The sequence below is a fragment of the Sarcophilus harrisii genome, chromosome 4 (genome assembly GCF_902635505.1).
Source record: "Sarcophilus harrisii chromosome 4, mSarHar1.11, whole genome shotgun sequence".
Lineage (NCBI taxonomy): Eukaryota > Metazoa > Chordata > Mammalia > Dasyuromorphia > Dasyuridae > Sarcophilus > Sarcophilus harrisii.
The window spans coordinates 270,499,681-270,517,454 of NC_045429.1; the positions used below are offsets into that span (position 1 = coordinate 270,499,681).

Consider the following 17,774-nt stretch of genomic DNA (forward strand, 5'->3'; position numbering starts at 1 on the left):
CTAGTACTTATTAGTACTTTGTAATTATATATATATATATATATATATATATATATATATATATATATATTTAGAGAGAGAGAGAGAGAGAGAGAGAGAGAGAGAGAGAGAGAGAGAGAGCGAGCCCAAAGTGATCTTAGAGGTCATCTAATCTAGCATATTCATTTTATAGGAGAGAAAATGGAAGCTCAAAGTGATTAAAAAAATATTCTACGTCTGAAGTCAGAAGACTCCTTTCTGAGTTTAAATCTGATCTCTGACACTTCCTAAATGTATGATATTAACCCTATTTATTTCAGTCTCCTTATCTGTAAAATAAGCTGGAGAAGAAAATGGCAAACCTTCTGACAAGAATAATTCCAATGGGGTCACAAAGAGTTAGATACATGAAATGATTGAAAAATAAATGGCCACATGGGCAATAAGTGGCATAAGTGAGATTTGAATCCAAGTTCTCTAATTTGTAATCTACTCCTAATAATCTTCCTCTTCTTCATATTGTTTTTTTCCCAGTGAAAATATGTAAACATATTTGTAGCATTTGGTATTTATAACAACTAAACATCTTTCAGGGTTTACATCAAGTCTTTCATATTCTCTTGTGTTGTGCTGGGTAAATGCTTAATCATCAACTCTCTGTATGCAGAAACATTTAAAAATTTAATCTGTATTATCAACATTTTCTCTATGATTTTCTTAAGTCTAAACAATTTGCAAGACAATAAATCAAGCTCTAATTTGTAGGTTTTTCAATTTCCAGGGGTTAAATGCTTATGCTGAAAACTTAACAGTCAGCTCAAGAGCTGATTCAAGCTAGCTTCAATATACCTCTTATCTTTTCCATGAAGTCTAGACCAATATCAGCTACATTCCTTTCTCTGATCTTTTATATATCTTGATCGAACCATGTTATCTATGACTTAAATGTATATATTTTCAGTCATTTTTCAGTTGTGTTTAACTCTTCATTCCATGCAGGGTTTTATTTTTATTTATTTATTTATTTTTATTATAGTAACTTTTTATTGACAGAGTCCATGCCTGGGTAATTTTTTTTTTTTTTTACAACATTATCCCTTGTACTCACTTCTGTTCCGATTTTTCCCTCCCACCCTCCAGCCCCTCCCCTAGATGGCAAGCAATCCTATATATGTTGAATATGTCCTAGTATATCCTAGATAAAATGTATGTGTGCAGATCCAAACAGTTTTCTTGTTGCACAGGGAGAATTGGATTCAGAAGGTAGAAGTAACCCGGGAAGAAAAACAAAAATGCAAACAGTTTACATTCATTTCCCAGTGTTTTTTTTTCCTTTGGGTGTAGCTGCTTCTGTCCATCATTGATCAATTGAAACTGAATTAGGTCTCTTTGTCAAAGAAATCCGCTTTCATCAAATTACATCTTCATACAGTATTGTTGTTGACGTATATAATGATCTCTTGGTTCTGCTCATTTCACTTAGCATCAGTTCATGTAATTCTCTCCAAGCTTCTCTGTATTCATCCTGCTAGTCATTTCTTACAGAACAATAATATTCCATAACATTCATATACCACAATTTACCCAACCATTCTCCAATTGATGGGCAGCCACTCAGTTTCCAGCTTCTAGCCACTACAAACAGGGCTGCCACAAACATTTTGGCACATACTGGTCCCTTTCCCTTCTTTAGTATCTCCTTGGGGTATAAGCCCAGTAGAAACACTCCATGCAGGGTTTTCTTGGCAAAGATATCAGAGTGGTTGTCATTTCCTTCAGCTCTTTTTGAGATGAGGAAACTGAAGGAAACAGAGTGAAGCAAACTTGCCCAGAGTCACCCATTCAGTAAGTGTGTGAGACCCACTACTCTGTCCTTTCTGCTTCCATAGTTTTGGGAAAAGGATGAAGACCTCAGCTGAAGCTTCATATACACTGTTCTCAGTTGATTCTGAGGACACTTGTCAATGTCAGTTCTTGTATAGAACACTGGGCAGCTAAATGGTACAATGGATAAAGCCCTGGGCCTGGAATTGGGAAGACATGAGTTCAAATGTGACTTCAGACATTTATTAACTGTGTGACTTTGGGCAAGTCACTTAAACTATTTACCGCAGTTCCTCATCTTAAAATGGAAACATATCAGATAAGAAAATGGTAAATTATTCCACTATCTTTGTTAAGAAAACTCTATGGGGTCAGAAAGAGTTAGACACAACTGGAATGACTGAAAACCAAATATAAATCAAAACTCTGCTTTAGTCCCTATGCTGCTTATTTTCACAAGCTCCCAGAGATCAGATGATTATTACCTTGACCACTTCCCCTAAACAATACAAAAATGTGATATACCCTGAGGTTAAATGCCTCAGTGAAGTAGGGGGACTTCATATAAGGGAGAAAACCCAAAATGTTCCTAAACTGTTCTGATCATGTTGCTTTGCTATATCTGAAATTCCCTCCAACAATTTCTTGAATTGGACCATCTGAAGATGAGCCAATGCTACTGACGGTTACCTTTTAAAAAAATGTCTTGTGGATGTTATGGAATATTGTTGTTCTGTAAGAAATGACCAACAGGATGATTTCAGAAAGGCCTGGAGACACTTACATGAACTGATGCTAAATAAAAAGAGCAGGACCAGAAGGTCATTATATACTTCAACAACAATACTATATAATGACCAGTTCTGATGGACGTAGCCCTCTTCAAACAATGAGATGAACCAACAATGAGACGAACCAAATCAGTTCCATTTGTTCAATAATGAACAGAACCAGTTACACCCAGTGACAGAACTCTGGGAAATGAGTGTGAACCACTACATAACATTTCCAATCCCTCTGTTTTTGTCCACTTGCATTTTTGATTTCCTTCACAGGTTAATTGTACATTAGTTCAAAGTCCAAGTCTTCTTGTGCAGCAAAACAGCTGTATGGACATGTATGCATATATTGTATTTAATATATACTTTAACATATATAACATGTATTGGTCTACCTGCCATCTGGGGGAGGGGGTGGGGGGAAGGAGGGGAAAAATTGGAACAAAAGGTTTTGCAAGGGTCAATGCTGAAAAATTACCCATGCATATAACTTGTAAATAAAAAGCTATAATTTAAAAAAAAGAAAAAAATGTCTTATAGGTCAATACCATACCCTAACTGTGGCTTGATTTATAGGTGTCATTTCCTGGAGCCACTAAAAAGGAGCAGGATCTGTATTCTGTATTGCCCCTTCTTTCTTGTGTAATGAGCAAAGATCTGATTAACTCACATCTCTTTCTACTGACTTTTTTTTTTATTAAAGCTTTTTATTTTCAAAACATATGCATGGATAATTTTTCAACATTGATCCTTGCAAAACCTTGTGCTCCAAATTTTCTCCTTTTTCTCCCCATGCTCTCCCCTAAATGGCAAGTAATCCGATATATGTTAAACATGTTATAAATATATGTTAAATCCAATATATGTATACATATTTATATAATTATCTTGCTGCACAAGAAAAATCATATCAAAAAGGAAAAAAATGAGAAAAAAATAAAATGCAAGCAAACAACAACAAAAAGAGTGAAAATACTATGTTGTGATGTACCCTCAGTTCTCAAACTCCTTTTTATGGGTGTAGATGGCTCTCTCTTCATCACAAGATCATTGGAATTGGCCTCAATCATCTCATTGTTGAAGAGAACCATGTCCATTAGAATTGATCCTCATATAGTCTTGTTGTTGCTGTGAATAATGATCTCCTGATTCTCTGCTCATTTCACTAGCATCAGTTCATGTAAGTCTTTCCAGGCCTTTCTGAAATCATCCTGTTGGGCATTTCCTACAGAACAATAATAACCCTCATATAGCACAATTTACTCCATTCTCCAATTGATGGGCATCCATTCAATTTCCAATTTCTTGCCACTACAAAAAGGGCTGCCACAAACATTTTGGCACATACAGGTCCCTTTCCTCCTTTAAGATCTCTTTCAGATACAAGCACAAATAGAAACACTGCTGGGTCAAAGGGTATGCACAGTTTGATAACTTTTGGGGCATAGTTCCAAACTGCTCTCCAGAATGGTTGGATCAGCTCACAATTTCACCAACAATGTCCCAGTTTTCCCACATCCTCCAACATTAGTCATTATCTTTTCCTGCCATCTTAGCCAATCTGACAGGTGTGTAGTGGTACCTCAGAATTTTCTTGATTTGCATTTAGAGCAACTTTTCATGTGACTTGAAATGGTTTCAATATCTTAATCCAAAAATTGTCTGTTTATATCCTTTGAAATTTATCAATTAAATAATGCCTTGAATTTTTATAAATTTAAATCAATTCTCTATATATTTTAGAAATGAGCCTTCATCAGAACCCTTGAATGTTAAAATGTTTTCCCTCTACTGACAACTTGTTGGACTGAATTCTTAGGTTTTACAAGTCACCAATAACTTCAACATACTCTCCAGGGTATTTGTCAAGTCTAGTTAGGACTTGAACCTTATCGATACAGAGACACATTTAAGACCAATCCAGTGTGGATTAATTAAATTTATAACACATGAAAAATATCATGCTACATGCTATAAATACAAAGATATGCTATGCTATGACCATAGACAAGAGATTTAAAGTTGGAAGGGATCTTAGAGATCATGTAATCCAAGCCTTTCATGTTATTAAGGGGGAAACTGAGGCAGACAGAGATTAAGTGACTTGTTGAGGCTCATGCAACTACTAAGTGGCAGAGGTGAATTTTGAATGTAGCTCCTCTAACTTCAAATCTGGTACTTTTTCATGTATGTGGCTTAGTAGATAACAGTGCCAAATCTGAAATCAATGAGATCTGAGTTCAAATTTGACCTCAGAACTAACCAACTTCTCTCAACCTCAGTTTCCTCATCTGTAAAATGGGAATAATAATAGCATATACCTCTCATTTGTTGTGCAGATCAAATGAGATATTTATAAAATTCTTAGCACAAAGCCTGGCACATAGCAAGGGCTATATAAATGTTCACTATTATTATTAAAATGAGATAGTTGTAGAGTGCTTTGCAAACTTAAAAGCATTATACAAATGCTAATTGTATTGTTTCATCAATGAGCAGTGGCACTGATGTTGGGAATTGGTTTCTGATACTCAATATAAAATAATAATAATCAGCATTTATAGAATAGTTTAAGATTTGCAAAACCTACATTAACTTCTCTGATGCTCACAAGAGTCTTGTGAATAGTAGGTGCTATCAGTATTATTATTCTCATTTTACAAATGAGGAAGCTAATTAAGGCTCAGAGAATTGAATGGACTTGCCCAGGTCAAATAGTCAGAAATAGGATTCAAAAACACTTCTTCAGTAATCAAGATATTAATGGTTCTGTTCATTTTTTCCCCTTAACTGAACAATCATGGTTGATCTTTGGTAGAAATTAGCCATCTTCCACAGGTGATGAAGAATATTGTACCAAGGTCTTTGAATCTTAGAGTTTAGTGATTTCCTTAAGCATTGGTGGATGCCCATGCTTTTGGTGAGGAGGTTCTACTTTGGAGGGAGAGAGAGAATTGTGTTGATAGTAAAGTCCATGAATGGCCCTTTCCTTGCTGACAGTCCCTCTTAGGTCAATGAATCAGTTAAGCCTATGGTTGATGACAATGGGTACAATGGAAAGGGCACTGAATTTGGATTAGAGGATTTAGGTTTAAGTCCTGCATTTACTTCAGACTGCTTGTATCACTTTGGAGGAGTCTCTGGATTTCCTCTGGATTAGCCCTCTGGATTTCAGCTCTATCTGTAAAATGGCAGAGTTGTGCTTGATGACAACTCTGAGGTTGTCTGAGGTCCCAATTCTAAATTTAAGATACCATAACCATAAATTCAGCATTCAGGATCCTCTTTGCCAGTCAGTAACCTGAATGAGGTAGCCTTTTCCATTCTGGAGGTAGCCAAGGTGAGAAGGAACTATCCATAGCTGTAGTTTATCCAGAGTTTGAGAGTTGAAAGGATCCTTAGATGCCACTAAATCTTACTCATATAGGAAACTGGAATCCCTTGTATAACATGTCTGACAAGTGATCATCCTCTAACCTCTGCTTGAATATCATTGAGGAGGCTGAACCTATCACTTTGTCATGTCATGCAGGGCATGTCACTTTTGGATAGCTCTAATTGGTGGAAGCCTAAATTTGCCTCATGGCATCTTCCAGTTTTCCTGGTTCTTCCCTCTAGGGTTAAAGAAAGCAAATTTAATCTCTTCCTCAGGTGCTTGAAGACCACTATCATCTCCCTTTCCTTCTCCCAAATGAACTATGTTTCCTAAACGATCTTCATATAACATGACTCAAATCTCCTCAGCATTCTATTTACTCTCCTTGGGAGACTTTCCAAATTATCAATTTATGTTTTATACTATAGAGACTAGAACTAAATATTGTATTCCAGATTTGTGGTTTGGTGTGGTCTGTGTGTGTGTGTGTGTGTTGGGGGAAGCAATATGAAAACAGTCTGGAAAATAGATTTCAGAAAGGTTATAAATGCTAAAGAGAGAGGTTGGTTTGTATTCTATCATAGTAGTGATGGGGAGCCACAGGAGTTTCATGAACAGAGCAGTGAGAGATATGTGCTTTAGGGGTATCAGTTTGGCAGCTAGACATTTCCCAATACCCCTACTTAAAGATCCACAAGTACAATCAACTCATCAACATGACAAATTATGGGAAAATCTTTCTTTTAGGCTCAGATTTTCTCTTTTTTCTTTTTGATATCAGGCAATTCTGTTGATGCTTACTTGGCCTGGGACTGTTGTCTTCGCTTGTTCCTTGTAATCTCATTTAACTTGTTGTTGGCTGTATTCTCCTGCTTTGTGAATACACTTGTTGCTTCTGACTCCTTTCCCAGATCATATAGTAAGACAATCTGCTAAATTATCTCTTCCTATTCATATGACACATTTTCACCTCTAATCCTTCTTATGGACTACACTGCTTCCACCAGACACCATAGAGGACTTTTAACTCAACCATTTGTGGGGGTCTTGCCTAAGTGTATGCTGGTAAATGTTTAACAACTGTCTTTCTGAAAGTAGGAGTGGGGGGAGGATTTGTATGTATGACATAATTTTTAAAAATTATAGCTTTTTATTGACAGAACATAATTTTTACAACATTATCCCTTGCACTCACTTCTGTTCCATCTTTTCCTTTCTCTCCCTCCACCCCCTCCTAGATGGAAGGCAGTCTTATATATGTTAAACATGTTAAAGTATATCCTAGATACAATATATGTGTGCAGATCCATATAGTTCTCTTGTTGCACAAGAAGAATTGGATTCAGAAGGTAAAAATAACCGGGGAAGAAAAGCAAAAATGCAAAGTAGTCCACATTCATTTCCCAGTGTTCCTTGTCTGGGTGTAGCTGATTCTGTCCATCATTGATCAATTGGAATTGAATTGGATCTTCTCTTTGTCGAAGAAATCCACTTCCATCAGAATACATCCTCATACTGTATCATTGTTGAAGTATATAATGATCTCCTGGTTCTGCTCATTTCACTCAGCATCTGTTCATGTAAGTCTTTCCAAGCCTCTCTGTATTCATTCTGCTGGTATGACATATTTTAAAGTTCAATCTTCATTACTAACATTTTTTCCATCTCCTTAAGTCTAGTCAATCAACAAAACTATAAATCAAGCCCTGATTTGTAATAATTACGGCTTTCAGGGGGTGTAAATGCTCACACAGGAAATTTGACAATCAGCTAACTGGTAGAAGCTGGCTCTAGCACTTCCAGTCCTGCTCCTTATCCCCAGTGTAAACAGTATCAGCATAGGACAAAAGCTGGGGATGGAGACAGAAGGGAATAAAGGTGTATTCATGCAAAAAAGATCATACTCACTAGAGATTTCCACTTGGTCATGGTTATAGAAGACTTAATATTGCTAGCTGACTGACCACATAGTACTTGCATTGGAGACTGCTGAAACTACTATACCAAAGAGACTGGGCTCCAGTCTTTCATTATCAGATGGATAACTGGATCTAGATGCCCATAGATCACTTCATCTAATATTCCAAATAGTACTCAAATTTCTCCCAAAACTTGTTCTTCCTAACATCTCTATTTCAGTTCAGGATACCACAATCTTTAAAGTTTATAATCAATCAACAAACATTTCTTATATGCCTGTTATGTGCTAGGTATTAGAGTGAGAAACTGTTAATTCTTCATTCTCCTTTAGTCTCTGCTCTCCCCCATATCCATTTGCCAAGAATGGTCAAGTATGTCTACATCTTTCAAGTTTGTCCCCTTCTCTCTACCCCACTGTACTCTATGAGGCAGCTGGTATTATAGTGGAAAGGATCATGGGCCTAGAATCAATTGTAAAGGCCTTGGGTCCAGAGGTGTTAAGTGTCTTGCCTAAAATCACACAAATTACAGTGGTAAGTGGTGAAACTTCTATTAGAATCCATTGTCTCAACTGAAATATACTTTTTAAAACTTTATTTTTCTAGTTTGTTTTTTTGTGTGTGTGTGCATATATGTATCTATATTGTAATTTTCTTTTGTAATATGGCTAATGTGAAAATAGATTTTGCATGACTTTACTTGTATAACTGATTTATTACTTGCCTTCTCAAGGGTAGATAGAGTAGATAGAATTTGGAACTCAAAATTGAAAAAAAAAGTTAAATTTTTATTATATAATTGTGAAATACTTAATAAAATAAATAAAAATAGCTTTTTTAAAAAAAGAACCCATTGTCACTGGCTCCAAATCTAATACTCTTTCCTCCAACTACTTTCTTCTGGATGGAAGTCATTACTACCAAAGGCAGGTACATAGCATATTGATGTGCTTTAAGTCACAAAGATCTGGGTTCCATTTGACTAGCATGTCACTTAACTTCTGTCTGCCTCAGTTTCCTCATCTGTAAAGTAGAGATAACAATAGCACCTACCACTTAAGGTTGTGTAAGGAGAAAATGAGATAATTCTAAAATCCTTTGGAAATTTTAAAGCATTATATAAATTCTTTTATTATTTTTGTTCTTCAGTCGTAACTGGCTCTTCATGAGCAACTTGGGGTTTTCTTGGCAAAGGTATTGGAATGGTTTACAGTTTCCTTCTCCATCTCATTTTACATGAGGAAAGAAGCAATCAGGGGTAAGTGACTTGCCCAGGGTCACACAGCTAGAAAGTGTCTGAAGCCGGGTTTGAATTCAGAAAGTAGTCTTTCTGATTCCAGGCTCAACATTCTATCCACTGTGCCACTTAGCTGCTCCAGCTACTATTACTACTTTGCTGATGATAAAGAAGAAGAATGAATGATTCTGAGATTTCAGGAAGTTTATGGCACTATTCCAAGAATAAGGCATTTACAAATTCTTTTCTAACACTAAAATTCTATTTATAAATGACACACCATGTACCCTCAAAAAATATACACAGACTGTGGACTACACTCTGTGACAATCCCCATAACTAAAGTCAAAATGCGTGCCTTGTTGAGGAAGCACATCTTTTTAGGTGCAGGCTATTAAACCATGACCTAAATGGTTTGAACTGACTTTTATATAGAATTGGAGAGGATACGCAGTTTTTCCACGGAGATAGGATTTAAGGAGGCAGACAGAATTCTGAGGTAGGTTGAGTGATGGACTGGAAGTCAAGAAGCCTGAGTTCCTATGCTGTTTCTGCTACTCAATCATCATAACTGCTGGCATTTAGAAAACAGACATTATCTCATTTCATCCTCATAAATCACCTCGATAGGTGTAGATATCATTGAAACTTACTGTCTTAGAAAGCTCACTGAGTCACTAAGAGCTTGGGTACTTTGCTAATGGTAGTACAAATTGTATGTGTCAAAGGCAGATCTGGAATCCTGGTCTTCCTGATTTCAAGACCAGGCACCCTTCTATATGTTATACTCAGCCTCTCATAGACATTATCATATCTATATTTTCTCTCTTTCAGTTCCTTGATTTCATCCTAGTCAAGAACTTCTGAAGAAGCTCCCTCTTATACGCTGATTCTAAATCTATTTGGCAACTAACTAATAGTCACAGTGACTGGGACTATGAAAATGGGTAACTTGCCCAGAGTTACACAGTCAGGCAGAGGGTGCCAGTATTAATGGAGCACACCCTGGGACTGGCATGACTGGAAGGGTCAATGATAATGTTGCCCTCAGGGCCCAGCACCTGATGAATCTCTTCTCTCAATGAATACCTATTTACCCAGTATGTATCAGAGAAAGGACCTGAAATCACTTTTTCTGAACTCAGAAAAATTAGCTCTCTATTCAGTATGTCAGATTAACTCATCCATTCTAGGCCAAGACTTTTTTATTTTTTATCAGACTTAAAATTTTATTATCATGGAGAACTCCTGGTGTGAAAACTTTGCAATTCATAGTCTTTGAAGCACTTAGAGGGAGATTAATTCACTTAGGATCACATGGCCAGTTAGAGGACTTGCCTGTCTCAATTGTCTTGATTCCCAGACCAGCTTTCTATTCACTAAATTTTGTTCAGTTTTTTTTAGTCATGTCCAACTCTTCCATTATCTCATTTGGGGTTTTCTTGGCAGAGATAATGACTCCATTTACCATTTCCTTCTCCGGTTTATTTTCCAGATGAGGGAAAATGACTTGCCCTTCATCATACAGCTAGTAAGTATCTGAGGTCCAACTTGAACTCAGGAAGATGAATCTTCCCAACTCTAGGTATTGCACCCTATCCACTGTTGTTTTCACTAAATTTTACTGCCTCCCATAATACCTCAATAGCATTGTATCATATCATGTCGTATCATATATCTTCCATTCCATTTTATTTCATTGCATCATTATATTACTGTCCCCCACATTTTCTAGATGAAAAAAACTGAGACTGACAAAAGTTCGTTGATTTGCTCAGAGTAGAGCAGCAAGTAAGAATTAGAGGCAGGATTCAAACTCAGAGATCTCTCTCCTAACTTCCATTAGGGTATTGTCAGTTTTTTTCTCCTCATCAAATTGTGCTGCTTGTGTAACTTTAAGCAAATCTCTTACCTTTTCTGAGTCTCAGGGAGATGTATTAGATGATTTGTAAGGACCTTTCCTTATCTCAATTCTTTGATCCTATTTCCCTCGGTCCTCACCCTAAGAAGCATCCTGGAACCTATCTTCCCAGCCCCACCCTGCTCCCCCATGCCAAAGATATAATCACTTGGTATTAACTGAACAAATATTGGGTATGTTGCTTGTCTCAAGAAATGTCAATCTGAAATAAAAATGTGCCTCTTTTCTTAACACCATTCACCCTAATAGACTCCTGAGCTGAGCTGGCTGTCAGCAAACTATGCCATCCTATTGGTTTAATGATGAGGGTTACATAAGATCTCTGTTTCCATGACTTTCTACACCCCCATTCCCCAACCCCCACCCCTCTGCATTAGGTATTACAGAATGGCACATTATGCTTTCCCCAAATAAGCAAGAATTTGAGAAACACCCCACGGCCACACAGTTTCATTGCTTAAACTTGCAGCTGACTCATTTACCCCTTGATCACTGAGCCCTTCTTTACCAGTGCCATTAATTACACCCATCACTCATTTCTATAACACTACACTTGACTTGTCCTGTTTTTATGGACCCTGACTTGTGAAACAGGCATTCAATGACGTTCTCTCTCTGAGTTTTTCAACTCTAGCAGACAGTAGAGTAGGAATTAGAGGTTGTGTTTTTTCACAATATTCTAGCCCTGTGTTGCCAGACCTCTGGTTATTCCTGCTTGAGATACATTTTTGGCCATCTGTTACTACTATGACAGAAAGAATATGACTGGTGCCTGCTTCTTTGATGAGTGACCAAATATGTTCTCCATCTTTATCCTCAAAGGTAGATGTTCTAAAAAAATATAATCCTCCGTTTCAAAATGGGGTCATATTTAAAAATAATTCCATCTGGTTAAATTTAGGGCACTGAAAACATATCCAAGAATATTATAAGAATGTCCCATGAGGACATTTCCATTTGATTGTGAATCAGCTGTGTGTTCATTCATTTTCAGCCCTATTCTTTCTCCCTTTTCATAGAACACTGGCACTCATCTAGTCCAACCCTCCATTTTATAAATAAAGACATTTGAGACTTGGAAAAGTTGAGTTAAACTACTGGCATTTATTACACTAGTCTCTCAATCCTATTTCTCTCACTTAACCCAACAAACCCATCACCCTTCAAGACTGAATCAACTTTGGTACCCCACTTCATCAGCACTCTCAGTACCTTTTGCTCCTCTGGATTGAAAGCTAGAGGGCAAAAAAAAAAAAAAATAACTCCTTCCAAAGCCTCCATTTAAAGAAAGCTTCAAGGCCAGCCATTCACTTTCCACCAGCTTGCTCACTTTGGACTGGACTGAATCCCCATGGGTATCTTTCTTCCTCAGCCTTCCCCATGCATCAACTTCCCTTTGTGTATTTTCTTCTCCCATTAGATTGAGAGCAGGGACTGTTTTTTTCATATTTGTATCCCTAGTACTTAGCATATAGTAAGTGCTTAATAAATGCTTAACCATTGATAAGTTATATATTTTACCAGCTAAAGAAGTCTGTTGCTTGACACAGAAATAATGAACAAAATGTTGGTGATTTCCTACAATCACCTCTTCCTGTGTCAACTTGGCTTTCCCTGGGTCCATGGGAGCCCTAACTATCTTTCTTCCTTTATATTGCACTCTGGTCAGTTTTGACCACATCCTTACTCTTGCCCACCCAACTTGCCATGTCTGCCACAAATAGAGATATCACAGCAGCACAACTCCCTAGTCTCTGGGTTCATTGCAATCTAGTTTGCTATTTTGCTCTCTTGGAAATTACTTCAAGAAGCCTGCAGGCTTTGGGTTCTCAACTTGAATGTAAGATTTTCTTGCTGGGTACAACACAGGATGCTTTTTCAAAGAATGGACAGAGGAAGAAAGAGAAAGAGAAGCGTCATTTTGGCTATTTGCTACCATTATTGGTAAAAAGACATGAAAATTATGAGATTAGGGTAACTGTGGGTTGGCTGTCTGGATAAGAGAGTAGAGGAATATTTGCAGAATTTTCCTCTTCAATTCCTCCTTTTTTTTTTTCCTCCTCCTTTTTCTCCTCTTTCTTCTCCTTCTCTTTCTTCCTTCTTTGAATTTCTTCTGAATCCACAGTTTAAAATGTATGCAACCAATGAATCAGGTCAGAGCTCAGTGTTGGGAATAGAGAGAACTCAAACTATCTTAGATAGTAATAATGATACTATATAACACCTTGTAATTTTATAGCACTGTTAGTTCCAGGAGGAGTTTGGGGAATACAGTATAAGATCTGTAATCCATGATAACATTTTGATTTTTTTTTTTTAAACCTATTACTGAATATGTTTCTAATGCTAGCTATCACAGTTTGGATTACAGGAATTAAAACACACCTGGGTTCTACTGCCTTGAGTTATGTGATCTTTAAGTAGATTATTTGATATCTTAAGACTCAGTTTCCTTATCTATAACATCAGGATAATACTTGGATCAGAGCAGTTAGAATTGTAAGTCAAAGACTGCTTAATCCAAGCCTTTCATTTTTACATATGAGAAAAACTGAGGCTTAGAGAGGGAAAGTTTTTTTGCCCCCAAATTTTTACTTGCCTCACAGGGTTGCTGGGAGGAAATCTTTTTATAAATCTAATAATGGCATATAAAGGTGATGTATTAGAGTTATTATTAGAAGTTTAAGGCTGTAAGCTCTAACTGGTTCTGGAGAGAAAGGTACTAATCCATTTTCAGTGTGAACACTTATTTATACCTTGAAAATAGGCAAAGATTACAAAATTGGGGCTTGATTGTTTTCTTTTGTTGACTGTCTAAAGAAAATGATGGAGAAAATGTTAATAATTTAAGTGAAACCTAAACTTCATGTGTGTCATGTGTACATTCTCCCCATCCCCCACATTCCCCACAAAAGATAATAGTAAAGCATTTATCAGCATCTTCCTAGCTCTGAGGAGCCTTTGATACGACCATATTCTGTAGAAATTGGGACAGTACTAGAGAACCTAGTTCTCCTGTCTATTAGAATTGAGGAGCTTTTTCCATTTATGTGGATAATTGAGAGATGACTATGATATTGTATCTTCATTGAGTAAATGAAAATCTGGATCATCTTTGTTTCATTGCTCCAAGTAAACCAGAAAAGCTCATGTTTTTCCTGGAAGCTGACATTCTGGACTCACTGAGAATGAGGGTGGAGTGCTATATTAAGCTGCAAGTTTAACTACAATGGGGTAGTTTGGTTGCCTAAAGTAGCGGTGGCTACTAAATCATTTTTAATCCTCCAAACCCCACATTATGCTCTGTAGTCTTATTCCTATATAGAGATCTGAGAAAAGTATGGGGGATGGGGATGAAAAGAAGCAGAGATAAAATGAAATCATTTCTGGGTTGGCTTCTTAGTTCCTAAACTGGGTTCTTTAAGAGTCGCTTCATGGTTGAGGCCTTTTCCAAAGGTACCTCAGCTTCAAGTCCCTGCTGCTTCTTGGAAAAAGGCAAAGAATACGGGTCCCCACGTGCTATTCCTCCTCCCTAATTCCTACTACAAGCCTCAGTGGTTTCTGGAAGGGAGAGCCATCCTCTTCCAGTGCTCCTTGAGACTGAAAGTGTCTTTGTCTAGGGTACTTTCTTTCCCCCATATATCTACCTGGATGGATTAAATTTGTTTGATTCTATTTAAACCATGCTTTTAGGGAAAGGACTTCAGAAAAGTACTTGGGCTTTGAGCTGTACAGAATTTGTGAGAGAAAGAACTGCCTCTTAATATACTATTCTGCAGGAACGAACTGTTGTCTTGCCTCCTCAACTTATGCAGGCCTCTATAAAAAGTGAAGTAGCAGTGTTAGGGATTGGGATATTGTCAAGTCACTCCAGCAAGCAGGAGCGACCGACCTTTCTGCAGGGCCTTCCACAACTACGAACTGGGCTAGAAGGAGAATTTTCCAAGTTGTTAGGGGAGAACTCCAAGAATCCCTGCCCCTCCACCCCTTAAAATACACACACAATCTCAGTTGCTCTGGAAGCAGCTCCCTCTAGCCGATGACCTCATGCTTAAAGATCCCAATATAGCTTCCCCCCACCCAGTCCACACCCAACACCCATGTGGCTGGGAAAGGGGAAGGGGAGAGGAGAAAAGGGATAGGTTGTTGGATGAGCTTGGCTGCCATTTGTCGTTACAGTTACATAATACTCGGGGGGGGGGGAGAAAGGAAGCAATCTCTGTCAGTTCCTTTCCCCCGGCATCTCCCTGATAAACCTTTTAATTGTCTCTCTAAAATAATAGTAAGCTACAGTAAGTTTCCCCTTAGAAAAGAACCTAGGGAAGGACCTCAAATCTGGCTTGCAGACGAGACATTTGTCTGATGAGCCCATTAAAAAAATATCCTCGGCCTGGAAGTCCAAGAAATCTCTAAAGGAAACGGGGCACAGAGTGTAGAGCCAGGTTACACACCTGGGCATCCGGCTCCGGCTCTCTCTAACTTCGGGACCATACACACACAGTGGCTTTTTAGCGGAGAGTTTGCCAGCTAGGGGAGATGTTTTAACCCGTTAGTGGCTTTTCATCTTCCCACTCCGCCTATTTCGCAGCCTGCTTTGGCTCAGAGTTTGGGTGCAGCAGCTTCCCCCGCAGAGTAGGAGGAGGAGAAGGAGAAGGAGGAGGAGGGGGAAGAGGAGGAGGAGGAGGAGAAGGAGGAGACCGGGCGGAGGAGGAGGAGACTGGGAAGAGGAGGAGGTAGAGGAGGAGATCGGGAGGAGAGGGTTTAGGTTTTGAACCAATACTAACCCAGCCTGGGCTGCCTCCTTTTTCAGTCCCCTCCTCCCTTACACCACGTTACACAGTCATGGCGTGTGAGGAGGGGCGGACTCCAGCGGCTGCACCCCATGCTCTCCCTCCCCTTTCCAGGCGCTGCCCCCAGCCCCTCTCTCCTAGGCAACCTCCCTTCCTAGCCTCCTTCCGAGGGCCTGAGACCCCTCCCTAGAGATCTACATTTTCTACCACGTCTGGAGCCTGGGCCACCCTCCCCCCATCTTCCTCCTCGCTCAGAGAAGGGATGCGTTTGCCCCGAGTCCTTTAGCCGCTGCCTTTTCCCGGGAGCCCTGACTGGGTCCCCAAACCTAAAGCAGCGGGGGGAGGTGGGAGAGCTGGTGAAGGAGGACGTTCCCCTCCCCCCTCCATTGCCCCAGCGTACAGTTGGGAAATTGTAATAAATCAAGACTTCAATTTATTGACAAGTGAATTCCAGTAAATGGGGTGCGGGAGAAGGCGGACGGTCCGAGCTTAGCAGGACAAGCTCCCGTTCAGGTCTGGATCTAAGGGGCAGCGCCAGGCCATACCCCACGACCCCTCCTCCAGGCCTCTTTCTACTAGCAGAAGCAGATAAGGGCGGAGAGAGTGGGGGAGGGGAAGGGGGTTCCCCTACAGCTTGGCTTGACAGGTCCTCGGCTGGGCGGCCGCGATACCTGCCCAGCGGTCCCTACCTCCCTTGGCATTGGACTTGAGCCCCTCCCCCCCATCTCCTGCATCTCTTGCCCCCTCTGGATTCTTGGAGGGGGGGGAGGGGGAACCCTTTTGCAGGATAAATCAGTAAATAACAAATCTCCCGTTGGAAGGATGCAAACAATGAGGCCGGGTCCCCTAGGCTCAGGACGGACTGCTTGGGCTGCAGGGCTGGCTGGGAGAAGCTGGGGCGCTGGACACCTTACTTCCTGCTTTCTCAGCCTGGGGCCAGACCCATCTCAGCGGAGGGATATCTCCACGCTTGCCCTCTCTCCCCCCCCCCCATCCCTCCTCCTTGTTCTGCTTCTCCTTTCCCTCCTCCCCTCCCCTTTTCTCCTTTTGCAAGAAAATAATTTGACAGTCGATTTGCTGACAGGGGAGGAATTTGCATCCTTGGATTAAAAAAAAAATAAAATTAAAAAAAGCGAGAGGAGCTTGGGAACGGTTGCTAGGGGTGGGTAATGGGAGCGAGAACGGGGCGCTGGGGAACGGGGTAAGAAAGGCTTGGGGAGGTGGGGGGGATCCCGGTGGGGTGGGGAGTGCAGAACCAAAGGTAAGACCAGGTTACAGAGGCTTTGCCCGGCCTGGACTGCAGCCGGGGGAGGGGCGATGGATACAGATGTATTCTCCTTTCTCCCCTTTCCTCTTAGCTTAAGGCTCCGAGGCGGTGCATGCAGATGGGGAGTAAGTTTCCTGGTGGGGAGGGTGGATGCACCCGGGCAGAGCCCTGCGTTGCAAATTTCCTGAAGGAAAGGAGAAAAGAGAGTCTGCATGCAGAGACTTTTTAAGTTGCTGGCTTGGAGAGGGCCGGGGAAGAGGAGGCCAGGGCGGGCGTTATACAGGGCAGTAAGTTTCCAGGATAGAGAAGACTGCACGCTTCAGAGTAAGTTTCTAGTCAGGCTGGGCTCTGGTGGAGGAGGAGAAGGAGGAGGAGGAGGAGGAGGAGGAGAGGAGAGGAGGAGGAGGAGGAGGAGGAGGAGGAGGAGGAGGGATCTCCAGAGGGGAGGGGTGCATGCATATAGGGACGGGGTGGGGGGGAGTGGGGAGTAGATTTCCTGCGGGGAGGCTGTATGCATATGGAGAGTAGATTTCCTGAAGGGAGGGTGTAGGCTTATGCGGAGTAAGTTTCTTGCTGGGGTGGAGGAGGAGAAGGAGGAGAAGAGGAGGAGGAGGAGGAGGAGGAGGAGGAGGAGGAGAAGGAGGAGAAGGAGGAGGAGGGAGGGAAGGAAGGAGGGAGGGGG

The 17,774-nt window shown here is 40.2% G+C and overlaps 1 protein-coding gene across 2 annotated transcripts in view; it reads left to right on the plus strand.

Annotated features, from left to right (window-relative positions):
- TRERF1 (transcriptional regulating factor 1) overlaps positions 1-17,774 on the plus strand; it is a 321,009-nt gene that overhangs the window by 30,265 nt on the left and 272,970 nt on the right. The window contains exon 1 of one of the 2 annotated variants that reach the window (XM_031964843.1): positions 17,582-17,653. The exons of the other annotated variant lie outside the window; for it this stretch is intronic. The gene's annotated coding sequence lies outside the window, so the exon portion shown is untranslated. Of the gene's footprint in view, positions 1-17,581; positions 17,654-17,774 lie in introns of those variants that run through there. 2 annotated transcript variants of the gene reach the window in all.